Source organism: Haliotis rufescens, unplaced genomic scaffold, assembly GCF_023055435.1.
Source record: "Haliotis rufescens isolate VD_foot unplaced genomic scaffold, xgHalRufe1.0.p SCAF_20, whole genome shotgun sequence".
In the NCBI taxonomy this organism is placed as follows: domain Eukaryota; kingdom Metazoa; phylum Mollusca; class Gastropoda; order Lepetellida; family Haliotidae; genus Haliotis; species Haliotis rufescens.
In genome coordinates, this window is record NW_025963891.1 from 4,794,035 (window position 1) to 4,817,710 (window position 23,676).

Sequence of the window (23,676 nt, forward strand, 5' to 3'; positions counted from 1 at the left end):
TGATTTGTATTTATGAAGCACTGTGTGACCCGTCCCTTTCCCCGATATACCTACTGTGTTTATTTACCTAGTTACAAGCCACATTACCTGTCCACACACCTGTCAACACATTGGCCCAGCGACCTGCCAGGTACTTGCTACTGCCAATACACACACAGCCCATGCAGTTTAGAATGGTCGGGAGTTGATTGTGGGACTACACTCTGAAGCATTAATGAAGTTGTGCAACTCCGAGGCCTAGCTGCTGGCCTTTGATGCCGTCATGTATTGACACGAGTCCCAGGGATCAGCACAACAGTCAAACAGAATCAGAAATTCAAATATTTTTATTTTCAAAGTGAGCAATTTACTTGGTAAAGCATTCTGCGTCTTTGAAGGGTTGAAATTAGCCTTGCTTCCAGTGGAAGTCTTTTGTAAAGAAAACTCAATAATGCTGGTATCACGGTTGACAGCCAAGGAGAGCTACATTCCCTGTGTGTCTACAAGACATCCTGTCACCTACTCCTGTCTCTGCTTGTTAGCTGTGATGTAGGAAAATGTTCCTACCCCCAGATTGACAACACAGTCAAAGCTATTTTGTCATCAGGTATTTGTTGCATGATTTTTTCAAATAGTCCAGAGCTGCTGGCTTTTCTCGTCAAACATCCACTCTATCATTAACATTTGGGACTTTCACTTAACCACCTCTTACTTAGGTGATCCCAATGCATAGCTCAGCAAAAGAACCAATGCCAACCTATAGAACTGTGTCCTCAATGTGACTGCCCCCATAGGCCTACCCACCTTCAAAGTGACTGTCCCCACAGGTCCACCCATCCTCCATGTGACTGTCAAGGAATGGACATAACATTTCATTGCAAGCCAAGCAAATTTTTGTAGGCATATTAAAAAGTCTTAGAGTTCTGGACAATGTTACATATGATGTTTATTTTAAAATATTTGATACAAAAATAAGCCCGATGCTATTGTATGGATCCGAAATTTGGGGCCTAGAACATTTGGATGTTATTGAGAAAATACATTTATATGCATGTAAACAGTTCTTGGGGGTAAAATCTAGCACAGAAAACGCAAGGGTATATGGTGAATGCGGACGGTTTCCCATGTATATCAATAGTTATTTAAAGGTTATTAAATACTGGGTCAAGCTATTAAATATGCCATCTTCAAGATACCCGAAAAAATGTTATAATATGATGCTTCTCTAGGACAGCCATGGGAAACAAAATTGGGCATCAAAAGTTAAAAACATGTTATACGAATGTGGATATGGTTATATTTGGTTACAGCAACATGTAGATATGCCACAACATTTCTTCTCCCGTTTGACACAGACTTTAAAAGATATGTACATTCAAAAATGGCATTGTTCTTTGTCTAGTTCTAGAAAAGCAAACTATTACACTACATTTAAGACTACTATTATACTAGAACCTTATCTATTAAGTGTAAATTTACATAAGTTTAGAACAGCTCTTTCTCGATTCCGTTGTGGCTCACATGATCTATTTATTGAAACAGGCAGATATGAAGGTATTACAAGAGAACACAGACTTTGTAGGATTTGTAAAACTGATTGTACTGAAGATGAATATCACTTTTTATGTGTATGTCCAGTGTATGAAGATTTAAGAGCAAAATATCTAAAATACTATTTCTACCGCAACCCAAACGGTAACAAATTTTGTAAATTAATGACTTGTGATTGTACAGAAACTATTAGAAATCTATCAATGTTCATTTATCATGCCATGAAACTAAGAAAATGTATGAATTTGTAACACGCCCCACACATTGTACTATAGGCCTTTGGCCTCATAAGTACCATGAATAAAGATTGATTGATTGATTGATTGACTGTCTCCATAGGTCCACCCATCCTCCATGTGACTGTCGCCAGAGGTCCACCCATCCTCCATGTGACTGTCCCCATAGGCCCACCCACCCTCCATGTGACTGTCCCCATAGGTCCACCCATCCTCCATGTGACTGTCCCCATAGGTCCACCCGCCCTCCATGTGACTGTCCCCATAGGCCCACCCATCCTCCATGTGACTGTCCCCATAGGCCCACCCACCCTTCATGTGACTGTCCCCATAGGCCCACCCATCCTCCATGTGACTGTCCCCATAGGCCCACCCATCCTCCATGTGACTGTCCCCATAGGTCCACCCACCCTCCATGTGACTGTCCCCATAGGCCCACCCATCCTCCATGTGACTGTCCCCATAGGCCCACCCACCCTTCATGTGACTGTCCCCATAGGCCCACCCACCCTTCATGTGACTGTCCCCATAGGCCCACCCATCCTCCATGTGACTGTCCCCATAGGCCCACCCACCCTTCATGTGACTGTCCCCATAGGTCCACCCATCCTCCATGTGACTGTCCCCATAGGCCCACCCACCCTTCATGTGACTGTCCCCATAGGCCCACCCACCCTTCATGTGACTGTCCCCATAGGTCCACCCATCCTCCATGTGACTGTCCCCATAGGCCCACCCATCCTCCATGTGACTGTCCCCATAGGCCCACCCACCCTTCATGTGACTGTCCCCATAGGCCCACCCACCCTTCATGTGACTGTCCCCATAGGTCCACCCATCCTCCATGTGACTGCCCCCATAGGTCCACCCACCCTTCATGTGACTGTCCCCATAGGCCCACCCACCCTCCATGTGACTGTCCCCATAGGCCCACCCACCCTTCATGTGACTGTCCCCATAGGTCCACCCATCCTCCATGTGACTGCCCCCATAGGTCCACCCACCCTTCATGTGACTGTCCCCCTAGGTCCACCCATCCTCCATGTGACTGTCCCCATAGGCCCACCCACCCTCCATGTGACTGTCCCCATAGGCCCACCCACCCTTCATGTGACTGTCCCCATAGGCCCACCCACCCTCCATGTGACTGCCCCCATAGGCCCACCCACCCTCCATGTTACTGCTTTATTGCCCCTCCACGTGTAAGGCTTTCCAGGTGAGCCCCACCCTATGTGGAAATGTACAAGTGAGCCCCAACCCATCATCCAACCCCTATTTGAGGTTGTCCAAAAGTCCCACCCCATCGTCCCTACCCTGTGTGAGACTGTCCAGGTCAGCCCCACCCCATCACCCACCCCTTTGTGAGACTGTCCCACAAGTCCCACCCCATCATCCACCCCTGTGTCCCACCAGTCCCACCCCATCACCCGCCCCTGTGTGAGACTGTCCAGGTCAGCCCCACCCCATCGTCCCTCCCCATCGTCCCTCCCCATGTAAGGCTGTCCCACCCCAGTTGCCCCCTGTGCTCTCCCCAAGGTACAGAAGGGCACCTTGCCATTCATCTGGTTAGTTTAGCAATTGGTCAGTGTTATGCTTGACCTCACATCCCAGGCCACTGCTCACTCATGTGTGTGATAACAAGGTAATTTGCTTGTAGCTGTCAGTTCTAGTCTGATCTATATATGATGTTTCAGCAGACTGTGAGATGTGATAGACAGCCAGGGAAGGCAGTCAAGGTAGGGCCAGGGGGGGGGGGGGGGGGGGGCAAGGGAATTATAACACAAGTACTGCGTCCACCAGATGGATGTACAGTTGCATTTCAACATCTCAAATAATTAGAAAATGTTTTAATGCTAGACACAGTCACCTTCCAAAATATGAATTGTTGACACATTTCAGTAATAAAGGGAATTATAACACAAGTACTGCGTCCACCAGATGGATGTACAGTTGCATTTCAACATCTCAAATAATTAGAAAATGTTTTAATGCTAGACACAGTCACCTTCCAAAATATGAATTGTTGACACATTTCAGTAATAAAGGGAATTATAACACAAGTACTGCGTCCACCAGATGGATGTACAGTTGCATTTCAACATCTCAAATAATTAGAAAATGTTTTAATGCTAGACACAGTCACCTTCCAAAATATGAATTGTTGACACATTTCAGTAATAAAGGGAATTATAACACAAGTACTGCGTCCACCAGATGGATGTACAGTTGCATTTCAACATCTCAAATAATTAGAAAATGTTTTAATGCTAGACACAGTCACCTTCCAAAATATGAATTGTTGACACATTTCAGTAATAAAGGGAATTATAACACAAGTACTGCGTCCACCAGATGGATGTACAGTTGCATTTCAACATCTCAAATAATTAGAAAATGTTTTAATGCTAGACACAGTCACCTTCCAAAATATGAATTGTTGACACATTTCAGTAATAAAGGGAATTATAACACAAGTACTGCGTCCACCAGATGGATGTACAGTTGCATTTCAACATCTCAAATAATTAGAAAATGTTTTAATGCTAGACACAGTCACCTTCCATAATATGAATTGTTGACACATTTCTGTAATAAAGGGAATTATAACACAAGTACTGCGTCCACCAGATGGATGTACAGTTGCATTTCAACATCTCAAATAATTAGAAAATGTTTTAATGCTAGACACAGTCACCTTCCAAAATATGAATTGTTGACACATTTCAGTAATAAAGGGAATTATAACACAAGTACTGCGTCCACCAGATGGATGTACAGTTGCATTTCAACATCTCAAATAATTAGAAAATGTTTTAATGCTAGACACAGTCACCTTCCAAAATATGAATTGTTGACACATTTCAGTAATAAAGGGAATTATAACACAAGTACTGCGTCCACCAGATGGATGTACAGTTGCATTTCAACATCTCAAATAATTAGAAAATGTTTTAATGCTAGACACAGTCACCTTCCAAAATATGAATTGTTGACACATTTCAGTAATAAAGGGAATTATAACACAAGTACTGCGTCCACCAGATGGATGTACAGTTGCATTTCAACATCTCAAATAATTAGAAAATGTTTTAATGCTAGACACAGTCACCTTCCATAATATGAATTGTTGACACATTTCTGTAATAAAGTCAAGATTATTATTATCTTGGCCCCCTTACTTACTTATATTGGAGATTTAACGTGCGCTTTCCGACTGCAAGCGTATGTCGTACACGGGCCCGGCCAGGCCATTTAATGTGTTTCCAAAAAGGAGAAAAGTGAGTTTGTGCAACCCAGGAGGGGGGCTTTAGGGGTTGCTTATATAGGTAGTAATTTTGAAATTTCGAGATTTGGAATGAATGCCAAGAGTGGGTGGAGGACGAACTAAGGGAGCTGTGTGTGTTGGGTGGTTGTTAGATTAGGTAGTTTGGTCCCCTAATCATCTCCCACTTAAATACAACTCACGTTTAATCCAGTGTGTGGTTAATAAACTTCAACAAAACAAGATAAGTGTTACGTAAACGTGGACAGGCTGTCGAGTTAAGTGTGATGCAACGAGAAGACTAATACAACACTTACTGCTGGTGACATTGTCTGCTACATCATGATGATATATCCTCTGATGATGGTGATAAATCCTCGTATTTCCCTCCTGTACAGGGTTGACAATCTCTACTTCTATCTGACACTGGAGAATAGTACCACTTTCCGTTCCGATAACCCAAGCACGTCGCTATCGTGTTCTGCACACACCAGTTTCCGAGAGGACTAAATGTCCAACAGAGGTTTGCTTCCTCGCAGCCTCCAGAGTAACCAATAACGGCTGTCACGACCGAGGTAGATGTTATCACATTGATTCTGAACTTGTGTTATCAAGGGGCTGGCACAGCTAAGTGGCAGTGATCGGAGGAACCAGAGATGTTTCTGTAGCAATAAGGAGCGTATCACTAGTAGATGCTTCATTCCATAGCAACTCTTATCCTTGGCAACCAGGTATATGGCAAATGTTCAGTTTGGGTAGAGTCGGACTGTTAATCACCGTTTTCTTTTGGTCAATTATGACCCATCCATCATTCCAGTTCGAACACTGACCAAGGTGTGTCCATCATTTCATTACGGATCCAGGTTATACGAGTGTATATCTTAATGGGCTGCCTGTTACACGTCTGTTGGTGTTGCTTAGCTGTCTGTTCTGGTCATGAATAGACTTGACCAATCAGTGACAGTTTCCTACCAAGAGATGAGATTGTATCACTTTAATGAAAGGGAAGACAGGTATTAGTGTTGTCGCCAACTTGTCAGGTCAATACAGACATAAGTACTCTCTCACGCTCCTCGCTCAGTTGGTTTGTGAGGCCGCACAGACGTCGCGACATAGATAACACGTAAAATTCACTCACCCGTGAGCGAGATAATAACTCAACTTTTGGCTGATTCTCTGGGCTTTATTGATGTGCATCAAAGGAAACATCGCTTTGAATTGCGTGTTATTGGGATAGCAGTTTGGAGAAGCTTTCAAGCACTATTAGAGTGTAATTCAATAAATGCACTGATTAGAGATGCTGTCCATTAATACATTGGATATATTGTGTCTTCTTAAGCAGATGGACCCCTGGAAAAAAACAATCAAGGAAATGAAATTTAACATTAGGGAAGAAAATTTATGGATGTCAACTTTTATATTATGAGGAACACAACATTTCAGAGTATGTGCTCATTCCTTCATCATTTAACCTGATGAAGGAGTAAGCATATACTCCAAAATGTGTTCCTCATAATAAAGAAGTTGACATCCATAAATTCTCTTCCTTATGTGTATCACTTCTAAATGCCCTTCAAAGACCTAAAATTAACATTGTTTTGTTAATATTAATTTGTAGTCAGTAAAACTATAAGTGCAAGAACTAACTCTATTACTCAACAAGGCTAGTCCAAGGCACTGTGTTGTTATCATTGCAATACCCAGGGAACAGTTCAGCACATAACCTGGCAAGTCTAGCCAGTAAGGTGATAATGTGTAAGAGAACATGTCAACATTGCAAGATGTGCTGCGCCTCGGGGTACCTCTAACACCTGGCCAATTGTCTCAGGCTTACAGACAAACATTAATGTCTTTATCGCATCTTCTACAGACAATTTTATACTTAAAATGACAAAAACATCTAAACACGGATGTAATGGAGTACTTTTCCTACATGTCTGTCCAGTACGTGGCATTCACTGGCCTGGAATTACTTCATCCTCGTCCACTTTAAGGGGAAGTTGGGTAGCCTAGTGGTTAAACTGTTAGTTCGTCATGCTGAAGACACATGTTCGATTTCCGTCATGGGTACAATGTGTGAAGCTAATATCTGGTGTGATATTGATGGAATATTGCTAAAAGTGTCATAAAACCATACTCACTCACTCACTCACTCATCCACTTTAAATATGACTGTGTATGCGTCAGCCTTCTCTCTCATTCCCTGTCTTAACATTGTTTGTTTGTTTGCTGTTTAACGTCGCACTCGGCAATATTTCAGCTACATGACAGTGGTCTATAAATAATCGAGTCTGTACCAGACAATCCAGTGATTGACATCATGAGCATCAATCCACGCAATAGGGATATGATGACATGCATAAACCAAGACAGTGAGCCTGACCACCCGATCCTGTTGATGGGATGACAACGGGTTTGTATCCCATATTTGCCCTGATTAGCATCCTTGGTTTGTCCACATGCTGTATTTAAGAAAACATATCAAATAATAAAATACTAATTATTTTAATATTATCTTAAGCTAACATGACATTCCATTTAAAGCAGTGTTAATCCCAACTCACTTCTTCACTCATTTCTCTTCCAATTATTGTGGTCTGGTGGTAGAGTGTCTGCCCGGAGAGCGGAAGGTCGGGGTTTCGATCCCTGGCAACATCATACCAAAAGACATTAAAAGATAGTAGTTGTTAACTTGTCCGGCGCTCTGTATTAAGTGGCTAAAACAAGGACTGGTCAGCTTGGAGACAGCATACTGCGTCTGAGAGGGGTATCCATGTTAACTTGGAGCATGGTATCTCAGTGAGCTTGCACCTCTATATAACTGGCATTAGTCCGGACTACTAGAAACACGCCCGCACGCACACGTCGCTGTACAAATGCATTAATCTTGAAGGGAACGTTATACCCCATTTCACCTCACCTCACCTTATATTGTGATAACCCAGATTGTTTTTTCCTTGTCTCAGTTCACTCTTTCTGTCCATCATTAGGTTTCTTCCCCTCACACTGTCTCTCCCTGTCTCCCCCTCACAGTCTGTCTCCCCCTGTCTTCCCCTCACACTGTCTCCCCCTCACACTGTCTCCCCGTCTCCCCCTCACACTGTATCCCCCGGTCTCCCCTCACACTGTCTCCCCCTGTCTCCCCGTCACACTGTCTAACCCTCACATTGTCTCCCCCTCACACTGTCTAACCCTCACAGTGTCTCTCCCTCACACTGTCTAACCTCACAGTGTCTCCCCATCACACTGTCTAACCCTCACATTGTCTCCCTCTCTTTCACCATTTGTTGTCATTTCGATAAGCAGGCTCTCACAGTCCCTGAACCATATTATTTTCCCTTTCACCCAGCCCTTACTGTAATGCTCTAGCTCTAAATGAAGCAAGTCTAGAGTCAGGGACTCAAGAATGTCTAATTTCACTGGTTCTCCTTTTCAATATAAATGTATAGGATTTTTCTATCAAAATTATGTATTTTCTAAGACTAAGCGTTAGTCTGCCCACTTGCCTATCTACATTTAATCACTCTTGTCTTCCTTCTCGCCCTAATCCTTTTGCTTTCACTCTAACAACAGATTTCCCTTCTTATATATCTAGACGTGATCTCCCTGTATCTAATCTCATCGCCATGCCAAACTCACACAGCACTTGTGAAGATGATTGCAGACAGAAGCAAAAATGCAACCACAAATCTGAACAAATATGAGATATTCCCTGCTGCTAACACTTTGACGTAAATGGTTGCCACCATGCAAGTTTGTTATTTGATTTGAACAAGCCATGTATTCAGTAAGTTAATTTAACAATAATGAAACTAGTTCGACATGTTTATGTTCTTCTACCATGAAATTGAAAATGCCAACTTCAAAAGAATTGGTTGCAAAATGATTCTTTGCAAAAAAACGTCTAACCCTGAAGCATACGTAGATTCTGTATATTGAATCAGGTAGCTGCCTAGACATAATACAGTCAAGTCCTGTTCACTGCACACACTTTGTCAGAGAAAAATATGCAATTTACAGAAGTGTGCAATTAACAGGAGTTTCAATTTAGTCAAGTACATTGTTAAATTAGAAATAATCTGTGGTCATTAATATGCAAAAGAAGTTACAGTGTAAAATAAGTTATATTTATCCACATTTGTTGATTTTTTTAAAGTTCAAAACAATTCAGGTTTATCTGCATTGAAATACATTTAAATGCAATTACACTCAATGTCAATTCAACAAGAGGGCTTAGTAAGCAATATGCAGACTTTCATTGGCAAAGGTGAAGGTAAATTACAAATAGTTTCAATAATTATTTTAAACATGTAGCTCTGTGCTTGGGTCATGTATGCATACAACACATATACTACTCAAAAGAAGTTAAGGAACACCCGATTCTCTCAGAATGCTATAGTTAATCTGGCATGCTATGACAGATTAACTACGGTGATATGAAAGAATCGGATGGGCTTAAAACTTTTTATTGAGTAGAATATATGCAATTAATAGGTGTGGAAATAAGTGGGGTTAGCAGATCCACACAGTTATTGAGAAGCCACATCAGCTGGTGCTTCGTGGTGGAGGAACTTATGGCTTTTCCTGCATTAGTTGTGAATGCGTCTACTCTAATCTATCAGTAAGACAGGAATGTAATATAAGTCTCTCAAATGAAATATCTCCTTGTTATCAAACCAAACTCCATTTACTTTGGATCCAAAAGCATATGCCAAGGTTCACCTGATACAATAAATTGCGCTGAACTATTTTAATGATTGTATCTTGTGAATTGTTTTGGAAATATTCATAAAATGGCAACTAAATGAAGACTTCTTGCACCAAGAGAGCTCTGATCAGTCAATAAAGTCAAGCATAAAGGCCAGGCTGGAATTTGAGCCACTGCAATGGAAACCTGGTACTCTCTCATGCTTCATGGACATAGCTCCCCTGAAATATTAATTGGTACGATCTTGCACATATCCCTCGTCTGTCCTTGGGCGAGATTGGCGAGAAGCTATGATGGTTGCTACGGTGACATTTCATGTTCTGTTTAAAAAAATTATATGATATTTAGCATGATGGTCAGATTTCAAATGCGCAGCAAAGGAAATGAAACAGCTTCTTTGTGTGTTTTTTCCAAACTCATGACAAGGTTAGATCGCCTCATTGTGGAGATGTAGATTTGTCTCTGTCAGCGGAGACCTCAGGGAATGTATCATATTCATCCATGGAAGAATTTAAGTTTGACAGTTGTCACCATTTTTATCAATGGTTCACCAGACAGCCATGGAGCAAAATTCTAAGGTTCAGTCTTCTCACTGTTGGGAGCTATGATGCAGATGTTACAAGGTAGATAACTAATGATTATTTGCTGTATATTAACAGGTATTGGCCAATTGGGGAATATACGGGCTCGTATCTGGAGTATCCCCAAGACTTGATTATTTACTGTATTTTAACAGGTATTGGCCAATTGGGGATATACGAGCTTGTGTCCGGCTTTATCAATGATTTGCCACCTCATTCATTCATGGGACACTCGCACGCTCGCTTGCTCTCTCCCTCGCTCACTCACTCACTCACTCACTCACTCACTCACTCACTCACTCACTCACTCACTCACTCACTCACCACCCCACAACACCCCACTTACCATGGTTCACAAGCCTGTGACTGGACTGTGGCATCTTCAAGCATAGATGCATGGGTAACTAACAACATAGACTGTATTTACTGATGAAGCACAGTTCAAATAATGGAAACCGGCTTGTTAGTCTGCGTTATCAATGGACCAAATGAACTGCAAGATCTCTTGCATGTGCCCATACTGCAATCAATAAACGGCTATAGAGGAAGTGAGAAAATGCTCTGCAATAAGAACATTGGACCGAGATTGCTTTACAAGAGACTTGTCTATGTTCAACATTTAATCAAGTTTCCCTAATAGCTTCCTATTCATGTTAATTATTCAACATTGTTGCGTAAACTTCCCTAGTGTCTACACCCCCTGCTGAGATGTCATTACACGCAGGAAGACAAAAACGGTTATGTCATTTGTGTCCTGTCTGTCTGACAACTAATCATTATGTCACCTGATTACCTGACTTGTTGTCACTACGGTAGTATTTCTGGTCGCAAATGTCAACACAAAGCTGCTATTTTTGTCACTTGATCATAATAAAGGAGAAAATTATCAGGCTACTAATTACCAACCACAAGTGTTCATTGTGCACAATCTTCAGGATTGGCGACAAAGAGACGCTAAGAAAGGGATTGTGGGATGATGTCGACCTTATTAGGTGCATTAATTTGAGAGGTTAACTTCTGTTCTGTAGAAATGGAAAAATATATGCTAATGTGTAACATTCCAAAATCTTAAGATCATTTTCTCAGGAATTGTCACTATCAGATATTCTTCAGCAGGTTCGAAGAGGCTATTGTGACTCTTTCCTCTGGAGAATCAGTGACTGGCTTCTGTTGGTCATTCCAAATACAATCTGTCCAGGGCCAAACTCACCCAAGTCATTTATTTTTTACTCGGGACCCTGCAGTTGGAGATCCAAAATAAATAAAATAAAATTGGCACCACACAAAGCAGTAATGGACAAGTCAATTACGTTTTAGTTTCAAGACAAGAATTGCAAACAAACATCACTCGTAATCCATCAGACTTCTTGTGCATTTCTGTTTTTCTGATTTTGGTCTGATTCCCAGTTGTTGCAAATGAAAGAAGCTATAGGTTTACATTTTGTATCATGGTGCACACAGGCTTGAAAAGGACTTGAATTTTAGAGTTTGCGTTAAAAAGACTGTAAATTGGCATTTGTCTTGACAGGTTTATTGAAAATAAGCAACATGACTTGTTAAGACCATGAATTACACCCTAATTACACTTCAGAAACAATGATGCTGCATCATAACAAGTAGTTCCAACTCTGTAGCTGATTTTGCATACCTCGTTTGCATGATGATGCTAGAATTATGAGTATTGTACCAAAAGCAATGTGACTGCGATCTGCGAAGAGTTACTTCCTGTTACATTACATCACATTATATATTTGAATTTGAAAAAGCCTTGAATTTGTTGATTTCTGATCTGTACCAACCTGTTGAAATGATGAAATAGAAATTAATTTGTCTCTTTTGTCAAACACTGGAGCAGGCAGATGAATGATGAAAGTACAGATGGACCATGCTGCTCCATTGCCATAATCAATCAAGTGTTGTAGTCATTACAGCCAGCCTCTCATCATGTCATTGACACCTACCTTTGGGAGGTTTCACTTATTTCACACTTATTGTTTGTTTGTTTGTTTGTTTGCTTATGACAATGCTAGTTAACGGGTAGCTGAAAGAATCTAGAGGTCAACAGATGCTCACAAGTGATGAGGTATATCGCATTTCTACTGGACACAGCACCCGTGAAGATCCGGTTAGAACAGGTCTTCAGCAGCCCATGCTTGCCCTAAAAGACGACTATGCTTGTCGTAATAGGCGACAAACGGGATCGGGCAGTCAGGCTTGCTGACTTGGTTGATGCATATCATCGTATCCCAACTGTGTAAATCGATGCTCATGATGTCAATCACTGGATTGTCTGGTCCAGACTCGATTATTTATAAACCGCAGTCATGTAGCTGGAATATTGCTGAGTGCAGCATTAAACAACAAACAAACATACAGGACACAGGGACCGCAGTTCACCCATTTAAGCCCCATCTTACTGGTTAACAACAAACATTTTCCAGAGGAATAAATGCTGATCTAAACCAACAAGTTGATGTCCACAGATGTAGCCTTTATTTACAACCCTTTGCCATGTTCCACGTCTTCCAGAAGCACCATGCAAATGGCTGCCAATTAGATTGATGTCTCTCCTATCTGCCCATCAACAATGCTTATAACAAGCACTGACCTGATGACAACCATGTATGCTGCCAGTATGATATATATTTCATATTCCACTGTGGTAGTGGTGGAGGCTAGCAGCAGAAGCTAAAGTCAGCAGATATTTGTCATAGTAACCACACAAGACACCATGTATATTACACATTCTGTGTTCTTATAGTATAATATTTCAAATTTCAAGGTAAGCTTTATCATCTATTCTGAGATTGAATGGAGGGTCGACATTAGATTTCTTAGATGTGGTATGTGAAAAATTTGTCTGAAACTGATAGGTAGACATTCCAAACCTGCAAGAGAGTCATTTGCTCCAGTGTTCGTGAACTTCAATAATGAACACAGGCCAATTAATCACATACTGAAAACACCAGCCTCAAGTGTTGAAGTTATCCTGGTGTGACATTAGTACAAGTATTCATTCAATTATAGATCCACAGCATGGGTTCTGTGCCCCCAGGCCAGTATGTATGTAAAAGCTACAACTAATATCATATATCTGCATTTTCCCTGAATCCTAACATATGACTTGCTGTGGATCTATAATTGTATGAAAATTTGTTAAATGTTGCACCATGATAAAGATTGAGAAGTCTTGCCATGGCAATGATTCCTGACACTGCTAGAGGACAGGGTGAGAATGTGACTTTAATGAGAGGTGGATGGAAGGTATGCTGGGTATTTGAGTCGTGCCAGGAACTGGAATGTCAGGTGTTAAAATTTGATGAGAGCTGTTCGGAGTTTTCTGCTCAGCGAGTGAGATTGGTTAAATGTGGGAGAACCATGGCTTTCTCCACATCCACTAGTTACCCTGTGTCAACGCACAGGTGGACACAGGTAGACACAGGTAGATGATGGGAGACACAAGGGGACTGACTCACTTAGTGTCAGATAGAGAGACAGGTGTAAATTTCAAGAAAATATACAAATGTGTTATTGACAGATTATATCCAATGATTAATCTTCGACTGATGCTCTACCATCATGCATTCATTATCACAATAGCATTCACACACACTTGTGTGTCTCCTAACTGCAGGGGGCACGGGTGGCCCAGTCGTCTAAGGCGCCGCGATTCGCTGTGCAGAGTTGCGTCCCTTGGGCACGCCAGAAACCTATGATTGTGGGTTCGAATCCCGGTTCGCCCCAATTATGTTTCTAGGTTTGTCAGCACCATACCCGTGCTCGTGGGTTTCACCGAAGTGGTAAACGTCTGAGACCTGCATCACTTCGGGCTTTCCTCCCACATTAAGCTGACACGCCGTGATATAACTGGAATAATGTTAAAAGCGGCGTTAAACCCAACTCACTCACTCACTCATAACTGCAATTTGGCCAAACACTTTTGATCGTACATTTACATGTATGCAGGCTTCAAAGACAGACATTGCTTTGTTGGTCCCCTAAGAATATTCATTTGTCTTTTTTTTCAGCAAAACTGACGTGTTGAATGGAGTTAGTTTTTTTACGCTGATGGTACAGAGAGGCAGAGTTAGGTTTACTGTCACTGAAATGGATGTAGAAAGCCAACAGTGAGTGTCATGAGTTGCCTACCCTGTCCATATCTAAAGGTTGAAAATTAGAAACCTTTTTTATTCCTTGGCTTTTTCCTCACAAAATTTATTGCCTGTAATCGGTATATGTCTACACAAGGCCTTGAGGGTACAGTACAAAACCACATTCTTATCCCATCCGGAATGGATGCTTTCTGTCTGTCTGTCTTTCCATCCGTCCGACTATCGTTCTGTCCATCATGTTTATTTTCCTGAGCATTAAGGCCGTTAAATATCAGTCTAACCATGAACTGGTGCCTCTTGCTAATTAGGCATATTTGAAATTTTAACTTTTTGAAGTTTCCATGACAACAAATTGGACTTGATATCAAAGGAGGGATAGGTGGTTTCTGGGGCATAATTCAAAGATCATGATGAGTCTTGTCATGAACTGGTGAAAATATTATTTTTTGCAGTTTCCATGACACCAAATTGACTTAGGACCTTGGCAGGTCAGGTGCTTGAGTCTTCCACTCAGTAGAACATTCCATTGGTTGGGGATATAAGTATGTCATGCCTGTTGCAACTGATTTAGTTCACAATCCACTGGGCCAACAGACATTACACTGAACTGAAGTGTTGTGTTGTACAGGGCTGTGTAAGTGTGGGTGAGAGACTGAAGGTCAAGTGTTGTGTTGTACAGGGCTGTGTAATTGTGGGTGAGAGACTGAAGGTCAAGTGTTGTACAGGGCTGTGTAAGTGTGGGTGAGAGACTGAAGGTCAAGTGTTGTACAGGGCTGTGTAAGTGTGGTTGAGAGACTGAAGGTCAAGTGTTGTACAGGGCTGTGTAAGTGTGGGTGAGAGACTGAAGGTCAAGTGTTGTGTTGTACAGGGCTGTGTAAGTGTGGGTGAGAGACTGAAGGTCAAATGTTGTGTTGTACAGGGCTGTGTAAGTGTGGGTGAGAGATTGAGGATCAAGTGTTGTACAGGGCTGTGTAAGTGTGGGTGGGAGACTGAAGGTCAAGTGTTGTACAGGGCTGTGTAAGTGTGGGTGAGAGACTGAAGGTTAAGTGTTGTACAGGGCTGTATAAGTGTGGGTGAGAGACTGAAGGTCAAGTGTTGGGTTGTACAGGGCTGTGTAAGTGTGGGTGAGAGACTGAAGGTCAAGTGTTGGGTTGTACAGGGCTGTGTAAGTGTGGGTGAGAGACTGAAGGTCAAGTGTTGGGTTGTACAGGGCTGTGTAAGTGTGGGTGAGAGACTAAAGGTCAAGTGTTGTACAGGGCTGTGTAAGTGTGGGTGGGAGACTGAAGGTCAAGTGTTGTACAGGGGTGTGTAAGTGTGGGTGGGAGACTGAAGGTCAAGTGTTGTACAGGGCTGTGTAAGTGTGGGTGGGAGACTGAAGGTCAAGTGTTGTACTGGGCTGTGTAAGTGTGGGTGGGAGACTGAAGGTCAAGTGTTGTACAGGGGTGTGTAAGTGTGGGTGAGAGACTGAAGGTCAAGTGTTGTACAGGGCTGTGTAAGTGTGGATGGGAGACTGAAGGTCAAGTGTTGTACAGGGCTGTGTAAGTGTGGGTGAGAGACTGAAGGTCAAGTGTTGTGTTGTACAGGGCTGTGTAATTGTGGGTGAGAGACTAAAGGTCAAGTGTTGTACAGGGCTGTGTAAGTGTGGGTGGGAGACTGAAGGTCAAGTGTTGTACAGGGCTGTGTAAGTGTGGGTGAGAGACTGAAGGTTAAGTGTTGTACAGGGCTGTATAAGTGTGGGTGAGAGACTGAAGGTCAAGTGTTGGGTTGTACAGGGCTGTGTAAGTGTGGGTGAGAGACTGAAGGTCAAGTGTTGGGTTGTACAGGGCTGTGTAAGTGTGGGTGAGAGACTGAAGGTCAAGTGTTGGGTTGTACAGGGCTGTGTAAGTGTGGGTGGGAGACTGAAGGTCAAGTGTTGTACAGGGCTGTGTAAGTGTGGGTGGGAGACTGAAGGTCAAGTGTTGTACAGGGCTGTGTAAGTGTGGGTGGGAGACTGAAGGTCAAGTGTTGTACAGGGCTGTGTAAGTGTGGGTGAGAGACTGAAGGTCAAGTGTTGTACAGGGCTGTGTAAGTGTGGGTGAGAGACTGAAGGTCAAGTGTTGTGTTGTACAGGGCTGTGTAAGTGTGGGTGAGAGACTGAAGGTCAAGTGTTGTACAGGGCTGTGTAAGTGTGGGTGAGAGACTGAAGGTCAAGTGTTGTACAGGGCTGTGTAAGTGTGGGTGAGAGACTGAAGGTCAAGTGTTGTACAGGGCTGTGTAAGTGTGGGTGAGAGACTGAAGGTCAAGTGTTGTACAGGGCTGTGTAAGTGTGGTTGAGAGACTGAAGGTCAAGTGTTGTACAGGGCTGTGTAAGTGTGGTTAGAGACTGAAGGTCAAGTGTTGTACAGGGCTGTGTAAGTGTGGGTGAGAGACTGAAGGTCAAGTGTTGGGTTGTACAGGGCTGTGTAAGTGTGGTTGAGAGACTGAAGGTCAAGTGTTGTACAGGGCTGTGTAAGTGTGGTTAGAGACTGAAGGTCAAGTGTTGTACAGGGCTGTGTAAGTGTGGGTGAGAGACTGAAGGTCAAGTGTTGGGTTGTACAGGGCTGTGTAAGTGTGGGTGAGAGACTGAAGGTCAAGTGTTGTACAGGGCTGTGTAAGTGTGGTTGAGAGACTGAAGGTCAAGTGTTGTACAGGGCTGTGTAAGTGTGGGTGAGAGACTGAAGGTCAAGTGTTGTACAGGGCTGTGTAAGTGTGGGTGAGAGACTGAAGGTCAAGTGTTGTACAGGCCTGTGTAAGTGTGGGTGAGAGACTGAAGGTCAAGTGTTGTACAGGCCTGTGTAAGTGTGGGTGAGAGACTGAAGGTCAAGTGTTGTACAGGGCTGTGTAAGTGTGGGTGAGAGACTGAAGGTCAAGTGTTGTACAGGGCTGTGTAAGTGTGGGTGAGAGACTGAAGGTCAAATGTTGTGTTGTACAGGGCTGTGTAAGTGTGGGTGAGAGACTGAAGGTCAAGTGTTGTACAGGGCTGTGTAAGTGTGGGTGAGAGACTGAAGGTCAAGTGTTGTACAGGGCTGTGTAAGTGTGGGTTAGAGATGATGTTTATACTTCATATATCGGAAACATGCACCACATTTGTATCATGTCATGACTGGAAGTTCATACGCACAGCTCAAAATTGCTTTGCACTAAACCATTGGCAGCCATCTCTCCATGGTGGCCCTATCATGGCTCCATCATGGCTGCCGCTCAGTGACTGGTAGTTACCACACACATGTATTGAGCACTCTATTGATGTAGGAGTCTGGCACACTATGGAACCAGCAGAGAGACAACTTTGGGGTGGAATTCTGCTCTCTAGTTATTAGAGTACAGTTTCAGATAGTGTTCATTTAAACACATGTTGCAGGAAATATGTACCAACACAGTCTGTTTGTAGGTAGATAAACGGTTATTATAAAAAAAATTCAAGTAATCTTAAGATTTCTTGACTAGTGAGTAAGTGAGTGATCGGTTTAACGCCACTGTGAACAGTATTCCCTCGCTATTGTGCACTTCAACAGAGCACTAACTTGGTTAGTAAAGCATGGCTCCCAAAATTTACTTACATTTTTAATAAACTCAAGTTTCCCAATGACACTTTTTTTTACCATCTCAAAACACATTATCAGCTGATCACTGCGATCACGTAACACCGGAAATACCAGTCAACAAATCCGAACTGAATTATGCAATTTCATCCCATTATTATACTATCTGGTTATAAAGGTGTTCATTGTTTATCTGGAATTATGTTTGTATTATATTTTATTAATTTTATTCAAAATTTCATTCATGTATACTGTTTTGTTAGTCATCTACCCCCTACGACTCCACCTCGGTTAAACCGCTGATCGTCTATAACGCTCATCAATTATTTAGACCCCAAAGGTGGCAAGGGATCACCGTATATCACAGCGTGTCAGCTCAATGTAGGAGGAAAGCCCTCAGTGCTTCAGGTCTCAGATGTTTACCACCTACCACAACCACGGGTATGGTGCTGACAGACCCAGAAACATAATTTGGGCAAACCAGGATTCGAACCAGGCAGCTCTATGCATCTAGTTGCGTTGCCTTAGACGACTGGACCAGTCGTGCCCCCTCTTGACTCATTATGGGTGTGATAAGAATCTCAGGGCCAGGACTTGGAATGATGACTCACCAACATTTGACTTCACTGCTTGAAAACACAATAGCAGAAACTGACACATTCCAACCTTTGGAGTAAGTGTTCTCATCTATTAATTAAGCATGGACACGGCCACTATGGTTTACCTGGGTATTTACATTGTGTGTTTCCACATTAAGGATAAGATTAGACAACAAACTAGGAAAATGTGACTATAGCAGCTGGGATTAAAAACAACTGAAGCTCAAGGTGTACTCCATTCATGTTATATAGTAGGGATTTCCAGGGTGTACTCAAGGCATGTTATATAGGTAGGGATTTCCAGGGTGTACTCCAGGCATGTTATATAGTAGTGATTTCCAGGGTGTACTGAAGGCATCTTATAAAGGTAGGGATTATAAGGGTGTACTCAAGGCATGTTATATAGGTAGGGATTATAAGGTTGTTCTTAAGACATGTTATGTAGGTAGGGATTTCCAGTGTGTACTCAAGGCATGTTATATAGTTAGGATTTCCAGGGTGTACTGAAGGCATCTTATAAAGGTAGGGATTTCCAGGTTGTACTCCAGGCATGTTACATAGTAGGGATTATAAGGTTGTTCTTAAGACATGTTATGTAGGTAGGGATTTCCAGGGTGTACTCCAGGCATGTTACATAGTAGGGATTATAAGGGTGTACTCAAGGCATGTTATATAGGTAGGGATTATAAGGTTGTTCTTAAGACATGTTATGTAGGTAGGGATTTCCAAGGTGTACTCCAGGCATGTTATATAGTTAGGATTTCCAGGGTGTACTGAAGGCATCTTATATAGGTAGGGATTTTAAGGGTGTACTCCATTCATGTTATATAGTAGAGATTTTAGGGTTGTTCTCAAGACATGTTATGTAGGTAGGGATTTCCAGGGTGTACTCCAGGCATGTTATATAGTTAGGATTTCCAGGGTGTACTGAAGGCATCTTATATAGGTAGGGATTTTAAGGGTGTACTCAAGGCATGTTATATAGTAGAGATTTTAAGGTTGTTCTTAAGACATGTTACGTAGGTAGGGATTTCCAGGGTGTACTCAAGGCATGTTATATAGTTAGGATTTCCAGGGTGTACTCAAGACATATTATATAGGTAGGGATTTCCAGACTCTAGTTGGGTTCAGCTACATACTAACTTCATACCAAACCTCGTGTAGATGTATTTGATAAGGGCCACCGTATTCAACAGTTGGAGTCAAAATCACACACATATGGATAACACATATCACAAAAACTTATTTAGACTTTTTTTCTGGTGAGATCGCCCACAGATGGTGTCTACATTGTGTAACCAAGGTCACATCTTTGTAACTCATGTCATATCTTGCTCTCCAGCACTAATGTATCTGATCCTTTGTACTGGGACCCTATCTTGCCTTGCGGCATCAGTTGTTATGAAATCTCATCCATGAAATGCACCTTTTCAGAGGGCCTTTAATGTATTGTACGACTAACTGTAATTCAATCCCTGCATGCCACGCTCAGTGACTTCAACAACTGCAGCAATTGCCTGCAAAATCTTCCCGTATTTTTTCTCGCCTTTTGACTTGTCATTGTTTATCAGTATGGAATTACGTGAATCAGATCCTTGCTCTGATACTTAATTAACATATCCGTTATTGAGACTGATAGCAGGTGTAGATTGGAGAAGGGAACAAATTAATATCTTGTTTGTTAATACACGGTGATATTATCACAAAACCTGGCCATTGAATGGCACTGAGCTGACATAACCCTCTGTGCTTGCTGTGTCTGGCTGTTAGCACACTTGTTTCCAACACTAAGTAGTTTTTCATTTTGCCTGTTTCAATAATGCATCAACTTGATTTGAATATTTTTTACTAGGAATTAAATTTGAAAAACAAACCTCCCCGTCTTTTTGCAATTGATTCAGGTGTTGACAGTTGAGAAGCTCCCGTTGGGGGCAAACACAGTTTTGCATGTGTGTGTGTTTGGTGAGGGCTGTTGGTGTGTCTGTCTTGTTTGATCTGTCAGATTCCACAAAACCTCACATGCTAATTCACAGGTCCTATCATTAGCAGCTAAAGTTGTTGCAGCTGAGATAAGACTGTGTGGGAACGTAGGGGCGGTGTGGGAACGTAGAGGGCGTTGTGTGCTGCTGGAGTGAGTGAGGGAGTAAATTATCAACAAGTGAGTGCAAGGGGAATGCAGGATGGAGTGTTTGTTGTGTAACGCTGCACTCAGCAATATTCCAGCTGAATGATGCAGTCTGTGAATTATCAAGTCTGGATCGGACAATCCAGTGATTGACATCAGGAGCATCGGTCTACACAAATGGGATACAATGACATGCATCAACCTAGTCAGCAAGCCTGACCATTCGATCTCATTAGTTGCCTCTTACGACAAGCATGGATTGCTGAAGGCCACTTCTAAGACATACACAGTCAGATGAGCGTGTGAGTGAAAGGTGCATGAGTGGGTAGGTTGGGTTTTACAACGCTTTTAGCAATATTTCAGCAACATCACAGCAGGGTACACCAGAAATGAGCTTCACACATTGTACCCAAGTGTACATTGTGACGAGTGGACGCTTTAACCACTCGACTACCTCAGAGTGAGTAAGGGAGATTGAGGGAGTTAGTGATTAACAAGTGAGTGGAAGGTTATTAAGTGAGGGCATGTGTCAGGGGGGGAGGGAAGGAATGAGTGATGGAGGGAATGAGTGAGTCAGGGAGGGAGGAAGTTAGGAATGAGTGAGGGTGGGAGGGAATAAATAAGGGAGGGATGGAGGGAAAAAATGAGTGAGGGAGGGAGGGAATGAGTGAGGAAGGGAAAAAATGAAGGAAGGAATGAGTGAGGGAGGAAAGGAATGAGGGAGGGAGGGAAGGAATGAGGGAGGGAGGGAATAAATGAGGGAGGGAAGGAATGAGTGAGGGAGGGGAGGAATATGAGGGTGGGAAGGAATAAATGAGGGTGGGAGGGAAGGAATGAGTTAGGGTATGAGTGTGGGAGGGATGGAGGGAAGGAATGAGAAGGAAGGAAGGAATGAGTGAGAGAGGGAGGGAAGTAATGAGTGAGGGAGGGAGGGAGTGGGTAAGTGAATCAGTGAATAATCAGAAAGTGGGTAAAAGGTAAATGAGAAAGAGGGACAATGAGAATGGAGGCAAGACAAGTTTGTCGATTTGAAGTTATGTTACAAGACAATTAGTAAATATTGCAGGTTGCATGCTACACATAGCTGACACTTCTATCCTGGTCAAAAATACACTAAGAGTCTCACAGTATCAGTGGATGATGTCCTTCAGTCTGAGGTTGAAATCCCAAAATAAAATCAGAGTGCGAGCAATGATACAACATCAAGTTTTGTGTTTTGTTTGTGTTTTGTTTGTGATAAGATTTTGTTTAAGGTATCTTATTATACCTATATTATCGCACAAAGCTAGGATACCTGTCATAACTATGACAGCGAAATAATTTGTGTTGGTGATCTCAGGAGCAGGGTGTTTACCAAATACATTACAGGAAGACAACATTGATGAGGAATAAATAAACAGGAAGTAACACAGAGATTCATGATGTATTGTTGGTTGTCATCAGGTCAGTGTTTAACATGCATCTATTTCAGTGACTGCACACAACCCTACAATAGTAGCCTGCATGTAGACAGTGATGATTTGATTCACACAACTATGATCTCGCCTACTTAAGATTGGTCCAGACTAATTGTTAAATTGTACTTACAATGATCTTCTCAGTTAAGTTGACTATGACTGAAAACATAACTTTGACAATAATCTATATATGACAAATACTTTATTAAAACACTCTCAAAAACAATTCAACCAATGAAAAGCCATACAGTATTTCTTCAACAGCCAATGAAATGCAAGCAACTGCTCTTATATCTACTGAGCATTTACGGTTCAAGAATGCCTTGTTCTCAGTTTCACTTCGCTTAAATTTTAAAATATTCCAGGTTTCACTGGGGGCACAGATGGCCCAGGCGTCTGAGGCGTGTCAGTTTGCTGTGCAGAGTTGGATTCCTTGGGCATACCAGAAACCTGTGACAGTCGATTCGAATCCCAGTTTGCCATGATTATGTTTCTAGGTTTGTCAGCACCCTAACCATGTTCGTGGGCGGTCGGGTAGCCTAGTGGTTAAAGCGTTCGCTCGTCACGCCGAAGTCCCGGGTTCGATTCCCGACATGGGTACAATGTGTGAAGCCCATTTCTGGTGTCCCCTGCCGTGATATTGCTGGAATATTGCTAAAAGCGGCGTAAAACAATACTCACTCACTCACTCACTCACTCACTCACTCACTCACTCACTCACTCACTCACTCACTCACTCACTCACTCACTCACTCACTCACTCACTCACTCACTCAATATCCATGTTCGTGGGTTGCACCAAAGGCCTGCATCACTTGGGCGTTTCTCCAACACTTAGCTGACAAGCCGTAATATAACTGGAACACAGTTACTAATGGAGTTGAATCTACCTCACTCACTCACTCACTCACTCCAAGTCCTGTAATGGAATAGTTTGAGCACTGAGCAGAGGGAGTATTATTCATAGGTCTGTTATGAGGATGTTCAGAAGGAGTAGATAACACTCTCATGAAACATTGATTGTTTAATTTCCCAACAGTTGTGCTGTTCATTGATATCTCCCTCCCGTTAATCTTCCACAGCTGTCTTGCATGCCTGTGCTGTGGTAAATGTATCGTATATCCGTTGTTTAGCCGGTGCGCTGCTCTAATCCGCTCAATAACATCAACAGATTAATTCTATTTCCTGGCTGCCCTTTATGAAATATATATGCTGTTGTACCAGTGACTATACACTAATGTCCTGTTGTGCCGCCGAGGTGTGATAGCAGTAATTTGTTGCTATAATGAGGTTTGGTCATCGGGTCAGTCTACAGGGACTGTGGGGTCAGTGATCAGAGGCAGCATCACGCAGCAGCAGCAGCAGCAGCAGCTACATCCACTACACATGGGGTTTATACCTCATGAGGTTCTGCCAATAATAACTTATCTCTGAATGACCTTGGTTTTCACTTAGGTTGGATATCTGCCTCTGTATTCAAAAATAGATTTTCTTTTAAAAAACTTT

At 42.5% G+C, this 23,676-nt stretch overlaps 2 protein-coding genes across 5 annotated transcripts in view; one reads left to right on the top strand and one right to left on the bottom strand.

The window, feature by feature from the left end:
- Window positions 1-6,037, bottom strand: part of LOC124118947 — a 34,387-nt gene extending 28,350 nt beyond the window's left edge. For 2 of the 3 annotated variants that reach the window (XM_046481277.2, XM_046481278.2), the window contains exon 1: window positions 5,346-6,037. The gene's annotated coding sequence lies outside the window, so the exon portion shown is untranslated. The remainder of the gene's footprint in view (window positions 1-5,345) is intronic. The other variant, XM_046481275.2, reaches the window with a different exon arrangement.
- The window catches only part of LOC124142744 (U3 small nucleolar RNA-associated protein 6 homolog), a 174,020-nt gene that overhangs the window by 89,298 nt on the left and 61,046 nt on the right, over window positions 1-23,676 (top strand). The gene's annotated exons all lie outside the window — the stretch shown is intronic.